This window comes from Scyliorhinus torazame, chromosome 22, assembly GCF_047496885.1.
Source record: "Scyliorhinus torazame isolate Kashiwa2021f chromosome 22, sScyTor2.1, whole genome shotgun sequence".
NCBI classification, from domain to species: domain Eukaryota; kingdom Metazoa; phylum Chordata; class Chondrichthyes; order Carcharhiniformes; family Scyliorhinidae; genus Scyliorhinus; species Scyliorhinus torazame.
Window position 1 is genome coordinate 52982505 of NC_092728.1, and position 15250 is coordinate 52997754.

At 43.8% G+C, this 15250-nt stretch overlaps 1 protein-coding gene across 1 annotated transcript in view; it reads left to right on the forward strand.

Annotated features, from left to right (window-relative positions):
* Window positions 1–15250, forward strand: part of LOC140399089 (fibronectin type III domain containing protein 3C1-like) — a 133157-nt gene that overhangs the window by 62075 nt on the left and 55832 nt on the right. The window lies entirely within an intron of this gene.

Here is a 15250-nt window from a genome sequence, read left to right on the forward strand (position 1 = left end):
TCACCACTCTGAGCTTTGAGCCGTTCAAGATCGGTGTGACTTAGATGAAAACAAAGCTCAGCAAAGTGTGAAAGATTGTGGAATACTGTGATCAGCTGATGATAAATTGAATGGAATTATGATAGGCTGCTCCCAATGCAAGTCTCTTAACATCTGGCATGTTTCACCAATTAAGATGAAGGTTTCACCTCGCAGGTTGCTAATGCATTTGTTAATTGGTTTGACCAATCACTGACGCACACAGAATTCACTTGACACCAGCAGTAATTAGTGAATTAGTCAGCCAGCGCTGTCAGTTTCATGAGAACATCTTTGACTCTTTACGCAGAATCTTTGCCAATAATCTTGGATTATATGAACTTCGTAAGATGATCAGTTACTTCTCATAAAACCATTTTGTTTCTTTAAATAGTCATTTGAAAGTGCAGAACTTGAGTTTTGCTGAAAAGCGAGACATTTTGTTGAAGCTTTTTGTCTTGCGCTCATTGGGGAAGTCTCATAAATATCAACGAAGGGTAAACAACAATTTCAGACTGCATGAGAAAAGTGCTGAATGATTGGCAAATGGGCTCTGATTGAGAGAGGTATTGCCATGGGGAATGCAGCAGTTCATGGTGACTGACATTTAACTGCCAAGCATTATTTGATGTTTGTACCAGGCAGCTTGACTCTGGTCAAGGCATCGACCTGAGGAATAAATCAGTGAATGGCTGTCACATATTTTGTTTCACTGAAGCAGGTGCAATGTGTGTACATGTTATTTCTGTCTGCAAAGAACAGGGTCCTGTGTATTAATATATGTCATTTTCAGCACATGCAAATGCTTCACACTGCGAGTCCGATTGACAATCTTAAATTGGTTGTCAGCGTAACTCATAGTACATTGAATATTATTTAGCAAATATTGTCCCATCACGGAATCACATCTAACGTTGTCCAATCACGGAATCACATCTACTGTTGGACACTGTGTTTTGTGTCTTGCAAGTACAGACTGGTTGGGTACTGTCTGTACCTTGCCTGTTTTGAACAACAAAAGGGACATACTGTTTGATATGGACCATCAATATTTGACAAGAATGGCTTACATACCTAGCATCACACTGCCACTAAAATTCATATAACACATTTGTGTGATGGACTGAATGCCCTTTTTTACTTGAAGGCAGCATCTTGTTCGTGGTGAATATCAGTTTTGATCCTATTGCGCAGTAGCCCTGCTAGCTTTACGTATTACTCAAGATTGTGAGATGCCTTGCCCTTCTAGGCTAATCTGAGGGAGGCTGGACACTGTTCAGTGTCTGAGGTGATGGCCTTGGGCCCAGTCAAGAGTTTGTACAACATGATCTGATTGGGGGTACCTATTATCACTCACACTGCTCACATGCAGCCACAACACGTTTGTATGTATGAGAAAAATGAACTTCCCTTGTCTTTAGATCTCCTTGTCAAATGTATTTTGAATTACCCTTTCATCACCATTCATTAAGCAAATACTCCGCTTCCAGGCCTATATGAAAGCTTTTAATGAACCAATTGCTCAGAAGTATATGAGAGTGGGCTGGGATTGGTTGGCCATCAAACCAATGTTTGCCTTGCTGAATCATAGAATCATCACAGAATTTACAGTGCAGAAGGAGGCCATTCAGCCAATCAAGTCTGCACCGGCCCTTGGAAAGAGCATCCCACTAAAGCCCTCCAGCCTATCCCCTATTTCCATAACCCAGTAACCCCACCTAACCTTTTTGGACACTAAGGACAATCTATCATGGCCAATCCACTTAACCTGCACGTCTTTCGGGACTTGTGGGAGGAAACCGGAGCACCCGGAGGAAACCCACACAGATACAGGGAGAACGTGCAGACTCTGCACAGACAGTTACCAAAGCTGGGAATTGAACCTGGGACCCTGGAGCTGTGAAACAACTGTGCTAACCACTGTGCTACCATGCTGCCTGAATGAGAAGCACTTGATGTTTCTGCCCGGTTACGAACCGGGGACCTTTTGTGCATTAGGCGAATGTGATAACCACTGCACTACAGAAACCGCTGCTAGGTTAGGAGCTTCCCTATAACTGGCTTCTCTTTCAGGTGTGATAGAAACAAAAATAGGCCACTCGAGCTTGTTCTGTCAGTCAGTCAGATGATCTGTATCTGAACCAACCTTGGTTCTATAATCTTTAATACTCTTGCTTGAGAAAAATGTTAGTAATCTCAATTTTGACATTTCTATTTGATCTAGCCTGAGTAGCTTTTTTGCAAGGAAGCATTCCAGACTTCTTCCACCATGGAGATGTAATTACTGACACCACCCCTAAATGGCCTTACTATTGTGCCCCAGATTCTGGGTAGTCCAGTGGAGGAATTTGTTTTTCCTCCATCTACCCTATCAATTCCTTTAATAGCGCCAATAACAACCTAAATTTATATGCCGTCTTTCACAGGGTAAAATAGCCATAATGTTTCACAGGGACATTATAAAACAGAATATAACTCCAAACCCCAAGAGATATTAGGTCAGATGACCAAATGCCTCATCAAAGAGAATGGCTTGAAGGTAGCCAGGTGGTGAGATGTAGGGAGTGCTCGGAAAACAAAGGTAGCTTTAAGGGAATTAGATTTGTATTTGTAAACATTAGAAATAAGGAATAGTTTTATTGGGTTTAATTTAATGTTTCTGTGCCTGGAAAGATAAAACCTATAGTTAGATTCACACTGGACCAAGGTGTTTGGATGCAGAACAAGCTTTTGATCAGGTGGAATGGAACTATTTATTTTGTTTGCTGCAGAAGTTCGGGTTAGGACGGGAGTTTGTGAAGTGGATACAAATGCTTTATAAATGTCCTCTGTCAGGAAGTTTTACAAGCAGTTATAGATCTGATAATGTTAGTCTCCAGCAAGGGACTAGGCAGGGCTGCCTGTTATCCCCGCTATTTTTCGCAATAGCTATTGAGTCCCTAGAGGAGGTAATTGGACACGATCCTTCAGTATTTGGGTTACTCAGTGGAGGAAAGCAACATAAGATTGCGCTGTACGCGGATGACATGTTACTATTTGTATCTAAGCTGTACTTGTATATTCCTGCTACTATTGATGTGGTGGGCCAATTCAGCCTTTTCAGGTTATGAAGTTAATTTTACGAACTATGAGGCTATGTCTCTGGGAAAGCTTAGAGGGAGACCTCTACACTTTCCTAATTTCCCATTTTGGTGGTCCCCTCAGGTTTTACTTATTTGGGCATTTTTGTTAGCCCCTCTTTCAGACATTTGTATGTGGCAAACTCCTCCCCCCGTCCCCTCTCCCCCTGCTCTTACTTGCGTCTATCAAATGGAACCTAGAACGTTCGTCCTCCTTACCAATATTGTGGCTTAGCAGGATATCGCTGATTAAGGTGAATGTGCTTTCGAGGCTATTATATCCATTACAGATGGTGCTAATATTGCTTTTTACTAAGGTCCTAAAGGAAATTAATAGGGTGCTCAGTACTTTTATATGGAGCAAAAGGAAACCTTGTTTAAAACTCGCCAAACTGCAGCTTCCCAGTTTAAAGGAGGGGTTTGAGATGCTAAAAATTAAAATGTATCAGTTAACTTCTCATCTTAGATTCATTTGCGAATGGACCAGAGAGGACCCTTCCTCCGTTTGGCTTGATATTGAAGCTGGCCAGTTATTTCAGGCCCTGTTGTTCGCAGGGATTTCAAGGCAGTGCCTGTCAAGTGAAAATCCCATAATCATTAACACTCTGAGAGTGTGGTGGATTGTCTTGTGAGCTGGAAGGGAGATTTAATTTGACTTCCATTCTCTCTTCTATTCAGGGCAATCCGTATTTCTCTCCAGGTCACATAAACCATGGATCTGATATCTGGAGGGATAGATGTAATTGTAGGCTGGGTGATATGTTGAGTCGTGCTTCCTTGTTATCATTTGAGCAACCATGTCAACAATTTGATAGATTCACCTGAGGAAGGAGCAGTGCTCCGAAAGCTAGTGATTGGATACAAACCTGTTGGACTTTAACCCGGTGTTGTAAGACTTCTTACAATTTGATATCCCAAGATACCCATTTATTTATAATCTCTCATTCGGAGTCTTAGTCCTGAATAAGACATCTCTGCATCTTGACATTAATGTTTCCCCCGTGGGAAAATCCTGATATTCATGGAACCTAAACAATTAATCAGCAGTTTTAAATGACACTTTATGTTCTAGATCCTGTGCAACTATATCAGAGACTCTGTGGTTTTGAGAAACGTGCTCCTTCAGAATCAATGAGAAAGTGGGATAGATCTCAAGATAGTTCAGAGAATTATTTGAGTGCTGGTGAAGGAATTCAGGATATTGGAGTTTTTTTTCAGTGTGTGTTCCCTTACTCAGCTAACAAAATAAGTAAACCAATTAAAACATTGAGAGATACAGGAGCAGATCAATCATAATCTTTATTAGTGTCACATTTAGGCTTACATTAACACTGCAATGAAGTTACTGTGAAAATCCCCTAGTCGTCACATTCCAGCGCCTGTTCGGGTACACGGAGGGAGAATTCAGAATGTCCAATTCACCTAACAGCACGTCTTTCGGGATTTGTGGGAGGAAACTGGAGCACCCCGGAGGAAATCCATGCAGGCACAGGGAGAACGTGCAGACTCCACACAGACAGTGACCCAAGCCGGGAATCGAACTTGGGACCCTGGAGCTGTGAAGCAGCAGTGCTGTATTCCAAGAAGTTTTATGAAGGAAGAAGTACTAATAAGAGAAATTAATGGAAGGGATGAACCTGACTTTTTGTGTAAAGTTAATTTAAAAAGCGATTTTGTAAATGGAATTGTTACGGTGGGAAGTCCTAAATTCCCTATTGGAAGAATGGATTTCATCCTAGGTAATGATTTGGTTTATGGAGACTGTCATGTGATGACAATTGTATTGTAACAGACAGTTGATCATGGTGATCTGAATGAACTTTTGAAAACTATAGTGGACAAAAATGAGACACTTATTGCAGGTAACAAGCAATTGAAGGAAAACCTGACTAACACGGTAGCACAGTGGTTAGCAAAGTTGCTTCACAGCTCCACGGTCCCAGGTTCGATTCCCGGCTTGGGTCACTGTCTGTGTGGAGTCTGCACATCCTCCCCGTGTGTGCGTGGGTTTCCTCCGGATGCTTCGTTTTCCTCCCACAGTCCAAAGATGTGCGGGTTAGGTGGATTGACCTTTTGGATTTCGGCGGCAGCGGTGCGCAGGGGCCTTCTGGGAGGTGAGTATTTACTTTAAAAAGCCTTACTTTTACAGGAGCAGCCCTTTGGATTTCGGCGGCAGCGGTGCGCAGGGGCCTTCTGGGAGGTGAGTATTTACTTTAAAAAGCCTTACCTTTACAGGAGCAGCCCTTTGGATTTCGGCAGCAGCGGTGCGCAGGGGCCTTCTGGGAGGTGAGTATTTACTTTAAAAAGCCTTACCTTTACAGGAGCAGCCCTTTGGATTTCGGCGGCAGCGGTGCGCAGGGGCCTTCTGGGAGGTGAGTATTTACTTTAAAAAGCCTTACCTTTACAGGAGCAGCTCTTTGGATTTCGGCGGCAGCGGTGCGCAGGGGCCTTCTGGGAGGTGAGTATTTACTTTTAAAAAGCCTTACCTGGTCCCGTGTCTGTTCTTCTTTTCTGTTTATTTTTTTAAAATATAAGGCGGGAACCGGAAGTTTGACCCGCGGTCTTCTGGGAAGGCCCCCCCCCCCCCCCCCCAACCAATAAATTCTGGTGGAGGGGAAACCCGAGACACTACACGTGTAGTGTCTCCCACCCACCCTCTTCCTCTAACCTAATAATAAGACCCATTGGTGTGAGGTAAGTGCCATATTATATTATTATATTATATTATTAGCATTGTGCAGGTCAAGGTTCGGAGGTGGAGGAGCAGTCTCTGTCAGGGAGAGAACCTGAGAACATCTAAGACACTCAGAAGGTAAGAAGGTAAGTAAGTGATTTTTACTCATTTTTACTTTTATACCTTTTTGTGTGTGCCGGGGGGAAACTGAAGTGACATCACAGAAAAGCTGTGGCCTGAGTGGCTGGTTGGGATTCTACACTAAATTTAAAAAAAATTGAGCATTGGTAACAAATTAAACATAATCACTTAATTATAATTTAGAGGGATATCTAAGCCAGAGATCGGAGAGTACTATATTTAGCTTTCGCATTTCTATTAGAAATCTCGTGCTAGGAAACAGATAGTAAACAGTAACTTTGAAATTAAAATTTAAAAAAAAAAATAAATAAATAAATACATACATAATTTTAATTTTAATTAATTGACGCAATGTTAGTTAGAGGGGTGCTGTGCTCTGACTGTGAGATGTGGCAGGTCCGGGAGGCTTCCAGCGTTCCGGATGGCTTCATCTGCAGACAGTGCACCCAACTGGAGCTCCTCACAGACCGCATGGTTCGGTTGGAGCGGCAATTGGATGTACTTAGGAGCATGCAGGTGGCGGAAAGCGTCATAGATCGCAGTTATGTAAATGTGGTCACACCCAAGGTGCAGGCAGAGAAATGGGTGACCACCAGAAAGGGCAGGCAGTCAGTGCAGGAATCCCCTGTGGTTGTCCCCCTCTCGAACAGATATACCCCTTTGGATACTGTCGGGGGGGATAGCCTATCAGGGGAAAACAGCAGCAGCCAGAGCAGTGGCACCACGGCTGGCTCTGATGTTCAGAAGGGAGGGTCAAAGCGCAGAAGAGTAATAGTAATAGGGGACTCTATAGTCAGGGGCACAGATAGGCGCTTCTGTGGACGTGAAAGAGACTCCAGGATGGTATGTTGCCTCCCTGGTGCCAGGATGTCTCCGAACGGGTAGAGGGCATCCTGAAGGGGGAGGGCAAACAGGCAGAGGTCATTGTACATATTGGTACTAACGACATAGGCAGGAAGGGGCATGAGGTCCTGCAGCAGGAGTTCAGGGAGCTAGGCAGAAAGTTAAAAGACAGGACCTCGAGGGTTGTAATCTCGGGATTACTCCCTGTGCCACGTGCCAGTGAGGCTAGAAATAGGAAGATAGAGCAGCTAAACACGTGGCTAAACAGCTGGTGTAGGAGGGAGGGTTTCCATTATCTGGACCACTGGGAGCTCTTCCGGGGCAGGTGTGACCTGTATAAGAAGGACGGGTTGCATCTAAACCGGAGAGGCATAAATATCCTGGCCGCGAGGTTTGCTAGTGTCACACGGGAGGGTTTAAACTAGTATGGCAGGGGGGTGGGCACGGGAGCAATAGGTCAGAAGGTGAGAGCATTGAGGGAGAACTAGGGAATAGGGACAGTGTGGCTCTGAGGCAGAGCAGACAGGGAGAAGTTGCTGAGCACAGCGGGTCTGGTGGTCTGAAGTGCATATGTTTTAATGCAAGAAGTATTACGGGTAAGGCAGATGAACTTAGAGCTTGGATTAGTACTTGGAACTATGATGTTGTTGCCATTACAGAGACCTGGTTGAGGGAAGGGCAGGATTGGCAGCTAAATGTTCCAGGATTTAGATGTTTCAGGCGGGATAGAGGGGGATGTAAAAGGGGAGGCGGAGTTGCGCTACTGGTTCGGGAGAATATCACAGCTGTACTGCGAGAGGACACCTCAGAGGGCAGTGAGGCTATATGGGTAGAGATCAGGAATAAGAAGGGTGCAGTCACAATGTTGGGGGTATACTACAGGCCTCCCAACAGCCAGCGGGAGATAGAGGAGCAGATAGGTAGACAGATTTTGGAAAAGAGTAAAAACAACAGGGTTGTGGTGATGGGAGACTTCAACTTCCCCAATATTGACTGGGACTCACTTAGTGCCAGGGGCTTAGACGGGGCGGAGTTTGTAAGGAGCATCCAGGAGGGCATCTTAAAGCAATATGTCGACAGTCCAACTAGGGAAGGGGCGGTACTGGACCTGGTATTGGGGAATGAGCCCGGCCAGGTGGTAGATGTTTCAGTAGGGGAGCATTTCGGTAACAGTGACCACAATTCAGTAAGTTTTAAAGTACTGGTGGACAAGGATAAGAGTGGTCCTAGGATGAATGTGCTAAATTGGGGGAAGGCTAATTATAACAATATTAGGCGGGAACTGAAGAACATAGATTGGGGGCGGATGTTTGAGGGCAAATCAACATCTGACATGTGGGAGGCTTTCAAGTGGCAGTTGAAAGGAATACAGGACCGGCATGTTCCTGTGAGGAAGAAGGATAAATACGGCAATTTTCGGGAACCTTGGATGACGAGAGATATTGTAGGCCTCGTCAAAAAGAAAAAGGAGGCATTTGTCAGGGCTAAAAGGCTGGGAACAGACGAAGCCTGCGTGGAATATAAGGAAAGTAGGAAGGAACTTAAGCAAGGAGTCAGGAGGGCTAGAAGGGGTCACGAAAAGTCATTGGCAAATAGGATTAAGGAAAATCCCAAGGCTTTTTACACGTACATAAAAAGCAAGAGGGTAGCCAGGGAAAGGGTTGGCCCACTGAAGGATAGGCAAGGGAATCTGTGTGTGGAGCCAGAGGAAATGGGCGAGGTACTAAATGAATACTTTGCATCGGTATTCACCAAAGAGAAGGAATTGGTAGATGTTGAGTCTGGAGAAGGGGGTGTAGATAGCCTGGGTCACATTGTGATCCAAAAAGACGAGGTGTTGGGTGTCTTAAAAAATATTAAGGTAGATAAATCCCCAGGGCCTGATGGGATCTACCCCAGAATACTGAAGGAGGCTGGAGAGGAAATTGCTGAGGCCGTGACAGAAATCTTTGGATCCTCGCTGTCTTCAGGGGATGTCCCGGAGGACTGGAGAATAGCCAATGTTGTTCCTCTGTTTAAGAAGGGTAGCAAGGATAATCCCGGGAACTACAGGCCGGTGAGCCTTACTTCAGTGGTAGGGAAATTACTGGAGAGAATTCTTCGAGACAGGACCTACTCCCATTTGGAAGCAAATGGACGTATTAGTGAGAAGCAGCACGGTTTTGTGAAGGGGAGGTCGTGTCTCACTAACTTGATAGAGTTTTTCGAGGAGGTCACTAAGATGATTGATGCAGGCAGGGCAGTGGATGTTGTCTATATGGACTTCAGTAAGGGCTTTGACAAGGTCCCTCATGGTAGACTAGTACAAAAGGTGAAGTCACACGGGATCAGGGGTGAGCTGGCAAGGTGGATACAGAACTGGCTAGGCCATAGAAGGCAGAGGGTAGCAATGGAGGGATGCTTTTCTAATTGGAGGGCTGTGACCAGTGGTGTTCCACAGGGATCAGTGCTGGGACCTTTGCTCTTTGTAGTATATATAAATGATTTGGAGGAAAATGTAACTGGTCTGATTAGTAAGTTTGCAGACGACACAAAGGTTGGTGGAATTGCGGATAGCGATGAGGACTGTCTGAGGATACAGCAGGATTTAGATTGTCTGGAGACTTGGGCGGAGAGATGGCAGATGGAGTTTAATCCGGACAAATGTGAGGTAATGCATTTTGGAAGGGCTAATGCAGGTAGGGAATATACAGTGAATGGTAGAACCCTCAAGAGTATTGAAAGTCAAAGAGATCTAGGAGTACAGGTCCACAGGTCATTGAAAGGGGCAACACAGGTGGAGAAGGTAGTCAAGAAGGCATACGGCATGCTTGCCTTCATTGGTCGGGGCATTGAGTATAAGAATTGGCAAGTCATGTTGCAGCTGTATAGAACCTTAGTTAGGCCACACTTGGAGTATAGTGTTCAATTCTGGTCGCCACACTACCAGAAGGATGTGGAGGCTTTAGAGAGGGTGCAGAAGAGATTTACCAGAATGTTGCCTGGTATGGAGGGCATTAGCTATGAGGAGCGGTTGAATAAACTCAGTTTGTTCTCACTGGAACGAAGGAGGTTGAGGGGAGACCTGATAGAGGTATACAAAATTATGAGGGGCATAGACAGAGTGGATAGTCAGAGGCTTTTCCCCAGGGTAGAGGGGTCAATTACTAGGGGGCATAGGTTTAAGGTGAGAGGGGCAAGGTTTAGAGTAGATGTACGAGGCAAGTTTTTTACGCAGAGGGTAGTGGGTGCCTGGAACTCGCTACCGGAGGAGGTGGTGGAAGCAGGGACGATAGTGACATTTAAGGGGCATCTTGACAAATACATGAATAGGATGGGAATAGAAGGATACGGACCCAGGAAGTGTAGAAGATTGTAGTTTAGTCGGGCAGCATGGTCGGCGCAGGCTCGGAGGGCCGAAGGGCCTGTTCCTGTGCTGTACATTTCTTTGTTCTTTGTTCTTTGTTGACCATGCTTATTTGCCCAGAGTGTCTAAAAAGGTTAAGTGGGGTTACTGAGTTACGGGGATAGGGTGGAGGTGTGGGCTTGAGTAGGGTGCTCTTTCCAAGGGCCGGTGCAGTCTCCATGTGCCGAATGGCCTCCTTCTGCACTGTAAATTCTATGAAACTCTATGAACACAGAAAATCACCTTTCAAATTTGAAAAAGAAGGTTGCAAATGAAAAAGGAACTTATGAAAACAATTGAGACTCAGTCAGGAAAGTGGAACATTTGCCTGAAGACTTGAACTGTCCAAAGTATAAATTTGAAAAAAATAAACCTAGCAAAGGTTGGACTTCAGTTAAAATGTGGTGAACTTCAAACATCAGAGGTTCTTGTAAATCAGAATAATTGGTTGAATGCAGAATTGAAAAGCAAAGCTAATGAATTTCACTGTAAAAAGAACAACGAGATTTGTGAACTTCAAAGCAAAATGGAAGAAATGAAGAAGAAGGTGGATGGTATGGAGTGTCGCAATTCGAAAGATGTTCCTGTGAATAAAAACTCATTGGCAAAGAGGTCGACCAAGTAATATTACCGGTGTATCAAAGTCCATAATGGACAATAAGACGACAACTGAAGTACCTTCAAAATTGCAATTTGTAAAGCATCAACCGCAGTGCAAAATGATCTTTCGGAGTCAATGACCTGAGACACTGATTTAAAAATGATTGTCGGTGATACCGCGACTGATAACTGGACTGAGATAGTTCAGAACTTGAGCAAATGAGTTGAAGATTAGAACCAACTATGAAACATCAAACTGAATTGAAAATAACTCATTTGAAATGGGACTTGGAGAAACAACAAGCAAGAGTATGATACTATTCAGAGTGAACATAAGAAGCATCTTAACAACATTCTTGAAACAGTTCAAAGAGATTTTGACAAGAAAAGAAATGAGGAGTTGATGTGCAAAAATGACATATTGACTGTGTTAAATTGAAGTGCAAGTTTACCACCTGTGAATTTACAAAGTGGCCTTGAGAATGGAACTATACCTACAAGGGGCAGCATAGTAGCACAGTGGTTAGCACTATGGCTTCACCACGCCAGGGTCCCAGCTTCGATTCCCGACTTGGGTCACTGTCTGTGCGGAGTCTGCACATTTTCCCCGTGTCTGCGTGGGTTTCCTCCGGGTGCTCCGGTTTCCTCCCACAGTCCAAGGATGTGCAGGTTAGGTGGATTGGCTGTGCTAAATTGCCATTAGTGTCCAAAAAAAAGGTTAGGAGGGGTTACTGGGTTACAGGAATAGAGTGGAAGTGTCGCCTTAAGTGGGGTGGTCTTTCCAATGGTCGTTGCAGACTCGATGGACCAAATGGCCTCCTTCTGGACTGTAAATTCTATGTATCAGCAGGCTATTCAACTAAGTGATGAAAAGCACAATTTCACTGTAGCCATAAATGAAACATTATTCTCTGAGTTAAAAATTGGAAGTCAGAAGAATAAGAAACACTAGACTTTATGACAATGTTACCATGTACAGAGTCTGATTGTCATTTTTTGGTTAAATTATTGTATTTATATATGACCTGTAATTGTGAACTAACAAACATTTAGTCGTATGATGTAATAAGCTATGTGGTTAGATATTTACCATGTTACGTTTGTGTCAAGTGGATGTAATACCAGTGTCAAAAAACCTTCAATTCTTTCAAAGGAGAAGGTTTCAGGAAAACAAAGGTAGTTTCAAGGTAATTGGATTTGTATTGGTAAACATTAGAAATAATTTTCTTTTAAAAATTAGAATACCCAATTCATTTTTCCAATTAAGGGCCAATTTAACGTGGCCAATCCACCTACCCGGCACATCTTTTGGGTTGTGGGGGTGAGACCCACGCAGACACGGGGAGAATGTGCAAACTCCACACGGACAGTGACCCCGGGCTGGGATTGAACCCGGGTCTTTAGCGCCGTGAGGCATGTGAGTTGAAATAACTATGGAAATCAATGATTTTAGTGATGCTATGAATACGTGGTCAGCCACTGACCCCAGTTTCAAATATGACACCAAGGTCCGACTGTCGCATGGAGAGGAATGGAGTTGATAGATCGGGAACAGCGTTTGGAGCGGGAATTGAAATCAATGATTTTCGTTTTCCCAATATTTCATTGGAGGAAGTGTCGTCACTTTAAACACCTCAATTACGCATCTGCTAATTTTCTCTACTGAAGGGCATAAGCAATTGGTCCGTGTACCTCTTCTCACAATTTATTTCTGATATCATTCTTGTGAATCTGTGCCAGGCTTCTTCCAAAGTCAGTATACCCTTCCTGAGGTGCAATGCCCAGAAGTCAGCACAGTGCTCCTGATGCTGTCTAATCTGTGGGATAGTGGGAATGCTACTTTTGAGGGGAATCTCCTGCATGGACCAAAATCCCAGCAACCAGAGCACACATCAGTTCTTTAATTGAAAATAAATGTCTAATATGCTTCATCATGAATGAATAATGTCAGAAAATGTGGGGATAGGAAACAGGTGGTATATAGATTGTTAGCTGGCTTCAAGACAGAATAAAGAGAGTGGGATTAAAGGCCAGTTATTTGGAATTGCATAAGGTGGGGAAGTGGTATTCCACATGATTGGTACTAGAACCACTACTGTTCACAATTGTGACAATTGGGAGGTTATATTTTTGTTATATTTTGGGACTGTAACCTTAAATTTAGGGTAAATAAAGGTGATCATGTGACCTGTTCTGCAGTGTGCCTGGCAGTAAGATTTGGTGGTTTGACTGTTGTAGATCATAAGAGGCGTGAATTGTTTTATGGAGAAGAATATGTAAGGTGTTTATACTTGGAGACAACATCAGCAGTCTCTGAGCATATCATGAGTAAAAACAATAACTGCTAAAGTCCCAGAAACGTGTTATAGGTATAAGATTGTAAACACTTGCCCTGTAAACTACCCATTTACTTCCAAGATGAAAGGGAGTTGGGATCAAAGATAGTTAATTTGCATTTTTATCTAGCTACAAGCTGTGATGGGGAAGATAACAGAGGAAGCCATTTTTGGGATCAGGTTACAGGCTTCCCTACAAATCCATGAACATAATAGACGTACATTTATATGTGGTCTGCAACCATCCGAGAAGCACATAGAATCAGACAGCCTTGCACCTGAAGAAGACTAAATGCTGACTCCAAGCAGAACGTGGGTGTGGATTAAAGTGAATGAGTATGTGAGGTTTAAAATAAGTCCAGAGGATTGGCTTATCTTGGGCTGGTGGGAAGGAATCACAGTGGAAGAAATTAAAGCTCATGGGGTTGGGGGTAATATATGATTTGGATAGAGAACTGGTTGGCAGACTAAAATCAGAGAGTGGAAATAAATGGGTCCTTTTCAGAGTGGCAGGCAGTGACTAGTGGGGTATCATAGGGTTCAGTGCTGGGACCACAGATGTTCACAATATACATTAATGATTTGGACAAATGAATTGCATGCAATTTCTCCACATTTGCAGACGGCCCTAAGCTGGGTGTGCTGTGAGGATGATGTCAAGAAGCTGCAGGGTGACTCGGACAGGCTGGGTGGGCAAATACTTGGCAAATGCAATGTAAAGTGGGTAAATATGAGGTTATCTACTTTAGTGGCAAAAACAGGGAGGCAGATTATTCTTTGAATGGTGGCAGTTTAGGAAAAGAGAAAGTGCAACGAGACCTGGGTGTCATAGTGGAACAGCCGCTGAAGGGTGGCATGCTGGTACAGCAGGCGGTGAGGAAAGCTGGTCTTCATAGTGAGAGAATTTGAGTATGGAGTAGGGATATCTTGCTGCAGTTATACAGGGCCTTGGTGAGGCCACACCTTGAGTATTGTGTGCAGTTTTGGCCTCCTAGTTTGAGGAAGGACATTCTTGCTATTGAGGGTATGTCCAGCAAAGGTTCACCAGACTAATTCCTGGGATGGCTGGAATGACACATGAAGAAAGACTGGATCGGCTGGGCATGTATTCACTGAAGAGGGATCTCATATAAACATAAAATTCTGATGGGACTGGACAGGCTAGGTGTGGGAAGAATGTTCCTGTGTTGGGGACGTCCATAACTCGGGGTCACAGCGTAAGAATAAGGGTATAGCCATTCAGGACTGAGAACTTCTTCTCTCAGAGAGGTGTGAACTTGTGGAATTCTCTACCACAGAAAGCTGTTGTGGCCAGTTTGTTGGATATCTTGGACATGGCCCTTGCGGCTAAAGGGATCAAGGGGTATGGGGAGAAAGCTGGAGTGGGATACTGAATTTGCATGATCAGCCATGATCATATCGAATGGTGGTGCAGGCCCAAAGGGCCGAATGGCCTACTCCTGCACCTATTTTCCATGTTTCTATGATTTTATGTTATCTATTTTGGGAAAGTAAAAAGGAAGCAGCCCAGTGGAACCTGGGAGCAACAGTGGACTGCTTCCCGATAAGAACTGCAATTCTGTGGAGAATGTAGTGTGATAGGTATGAAAGAAAATATACCTTTTTGTAATTTACAGCATAAGTTACCTCGAGAAAGAAAACAGTGTTTAGTCAATACAGTTTATTTTTCGTCATTTGTTATATTAAAGTTTTAAAATGTGAAGTTTTGTCGTGTCACTATTTCAGCCATTGACTGGAAGTTGAAATCTCTTTTTACAAGTTATTGGCCTCGTTGGAGATTGTAACACAATGTACATTAACAGTCTGGACTTTTGAATCAAAAACACTATTTCTAAATTGGTGGATCGCACAAATTGGAGGGGATAGTCAATATTGAGGGCAGCAACAAATTGTGGGACAAAATTAATAAATTTCTAGAATGAGCAAATAGTTGGCAAATGAAATTTAACATAGATGAAAATGAATGAAATGAAAATCGCTTATTGTCACAAGTAGGCTTCAAATGAAGTTACTGTGAAAAAACCCGAGTCGCCACATTCCGGCGCCTGTTCGGGGAGGCCGGTACGGGAATTGAGCCGTGCTACTGGCCTGCCTTGGTCTGCTTTCAAAGCCA